General features: G+C 42.2%; 1 protein-coding gene across 5 annotated transcripts in view; it reads left to right on the top strand.

The window, feature by feature from the left end:
• Positions 1 to 3,215, top strand: part of NLGN4X (neuroligin 4, X-linked) — a 354,547-nt gene that overhangs the window by 36,789 nt on the left and 314,543 nt on the right. The window lies entirely within an intron of this gene.

Here is a 3,215-nt window from a genome sequence, read left to right on the forward strand (position 1 = left end):
AAAAATGTTGAGCATGGTGGTGCATGCCTGTAGTCCCAGCTATTCAGGAGGCTGAGGTGGGAGGATTGCTTTAGCTGAGGAGGTTGAGGCTGCAGTGATCCAAGGTTGCACCATTGCACTCCAGTCTAGGCAACAGATAAATTTGAGTACAAATGGCTGATCATCTTAATATTGGTATGAAATTGCATTTTTTGATACAGGATCTCGTTCTGTCTTGTGGCCTTCTGTAATAGGTTATCTTGTCCAAATTCTGGAGTAAAGCCCAGAAGAATTTTAATCTAGATAATTTATTCTTTAACCTTTGAAATACTGTATCAGCTACATGACAATGGCTTATAACTGAGCTCTAAATAAATGAAATAACTTTTGCGAGAGTGAATCACGTCACTGAGAACCAAGGGGAAACATGAAGAAGTGATTATTATTATTATTATTATCATTTTTTTTTAGGACGGAGTTTCGCTGTTGTTGCCCAGGCTGGAGGGCAATGGCCTGATCTCGGCTAACCACAGCCTCCACCTCCTGGGTTCAAGCGATTCTCCTGCCTCAGCCTCCCAAGTTGCTGGGATTACAGGCATATGCCACCACGGCCGGCTAATTTTGTATTTTTGGTAGAGACGGGGTTTCTCCCTGTTGATCAGGCTGGTCTCGAACTCCTGACCTCAGGTCATCTTCCTGCCTCAGCCTCCCAAGTAGCTGGGATTACAGGCGTGCACCACCACGCCTGGCTAATTTTTGTATTTTTAGTAGAGACGGGGTTTCTCCCTGTTGATCAGGCTGGTCTCGAACTCCTGACCTCAGGTCATCTGACCCCCCTCGGCCTCCCAAAGTGCTGGGATTACAGGCGTGAGCCACCGAGCCCGACCTGAAGTGATTGTTTGAACAGAGAGTGTTAACGGTCTGCATTCTGCCTTGCACCCAAATGGCATCACCTATGGCAGTGATAAAAAGCCCCAGCCTTTCTCTCCCTCCTCAATCCTTGGGATTTCCACCAACAACAAAAGAGAAGCCAGGAAGAATGCTGTGTTGTGAGTACCCCCAGGAAGGGTTTTCCTTTATGAAGAGGCAAACCTAGTTAGGAAATACATAACCATGGACTGCAGGAAAGAGAGTTGAGTCTGCATGGAGGATAGTGACCAGGGACCCATAAGAGGAGCGGTAGTGACTGAGGCCTGCAGGATGCATGGAAACATTCTTGACACCGAGGGCAGCAACTGTGAACACACTCCTCCTACTCCTCCTAGGCAGAACTAGGATGGATGAACAGAGTTCTTTTCAGGGAGACTCACTAGGTAGATGACTACACATGAAACGCTTTTTTTGTTTGTTTGTTTTTGTTTTTGAGACAGAGTCTCACTCTGTTGCCCAGGCTGGAGTACAGTGGCACCATCTCTGCTCACTGCAAGCTCCGCCTCCCAGGTTCACGCCATTCTCCTGCCTCAGCCTCCAGAGCAGCTGGGACTACAGGCGTCCGCCACCACGCCTGGCTAATTTTTTGTATTTTTTAGTAGAGACGGGGGTTTCACCATTTTAGCCAGTATGGTCTCGATCTCCTGACCTTGTGATCCACCTGCCTCGGCCTCCCAAAATGCTGAGATTACAGGCATGAGCCACCGCACCTGGCGAAACACTTTCAATGGGAATATTTTGTTCCATCAGATTTTAGCAATATCACATTTGAAAATAGGGGACGCACACAGATACAATTAGTTTCACCGCCTCACTTGTGTATCTAAACAAACCTGTAAACAAAACCAAGCAAACCAAGAAACAAATAAAACCTCAAATCTAATATTATAATAATAGGCTGGGGGCAGTGGCTCATGGCTATTATTAATCTCAGCACTCCGGTAGGCTAATACAGAAGAATTGCTTGAGCCCAGAGTTCGAGACCAGCCTAGGCAACACAGTGACATCCTATCTCTATAAAGATTATTTTAAAAATTAGCCAGGTTTAGAGGCATCCACCTGTAGTCCCAGGTACTTGGGAGGCTGAGGCAGCGGGATCACTTGAGCCTAGGAATTTGAGATTACAGCTAGCTATGATCGTGCCATTGTATTCTAGCCTGGGTAAAACAGCAAGGTCTGTCTCCAAAGTAAATAAATAAGTAAAATAATAATAATAATTTTTACTCTATCACAAAAAGTACAGCCAGTCAGATACAGTGCACACTAATTATTGTAAAAATTTTCTGAAATACACATACATCATTAACTTGATAACTGTAAATTTAACACTGATTGGTGGGTGTGAACAAAGGTATGATCAAGGAAAATAAATATATAGGCAATTTCACAGTCTTAATAATACAATTTCAAGAGCTAATATTAATTGAGCATTTACTGTATGCACACTCATGCATTATGGGACTGTCTTTGGCACTAATATCACAAAACTTCATTTTTTTTTCCACTGGTAATTTTTGTCACTGATGAAAACTGTTTCAGCTATAGATCCCCACAGTGCGGAGATTGCGGGATGTGGGAGAAAAATGATGGTCTCGATCCCCCACCGAGCCATTGTCCCATGGTGGGTGAAAGCCAAACAATGCAGCTTGAGTTCTGCCTCCACTTTTACAGCTCTGTGGTGTTGGGCAAGTTAGCTAATATGTCCCTGCATTAGTGTTCTCAACTAATGGGGATAAAGCTCACATATACCTTATATGTTTTTGGAGACAATTAAGAGTTAGTATATGTAAAGAATTCAGCAAGTTAGTTGCTGACCTACTATGTACATATTAGCTATTATAACTTATTATTCGGACAAACAGCTAATGCACGTGGAGCTTAATACCTAGGTGATGGGTTGATAGGTGCAGCAAACCACCATGGCACACGTTTACCTATGTAAGCAACCTGCACATTCTGGACATGTATCCTGGAACTTAAAGTAAAATAAAAATAAAATAAAAAAAACTATTATTATTACTATTATTAGAATTGTTTGGATGAAGAGGTAGCTTGATATTTTGAAAAAATGCATGGTCTTTGGAGTCAAGATAGGTCTTACTCCCTGCTTCAGTGAGCTGCGTTATTTGACACATGGATATCAATTTTTTCCCAATGTAAAATAAGATGTCATAATAACTCCTGCCCTTGGCTGCAGAAGGGTCAGTGAAGATGAATGTAATTATGATTGTTGTTAAATATAAAGTCATTTTTACAAATACAGTTTCATCAACAATATTTATGATAACACCTATTAATAACAAAAT

The sequence above is a fragment of the Mandrillus leucophaeus genome, unplaced genomic scaffold, assembly GCF_000951045.1.
Source record: "Mandrillus leucophaeus isolate KB7577 unplaced genomic scaffold, Mleu.le_1.0 Scaffold127, whole genome shotgun sequence".
Lineage (NCBI taxonomy): Eukaryota > Metazoa > Chordata > Mammalia > Primates > Cercopithecidae > Mandrillus > Mandrillus leucophaeus.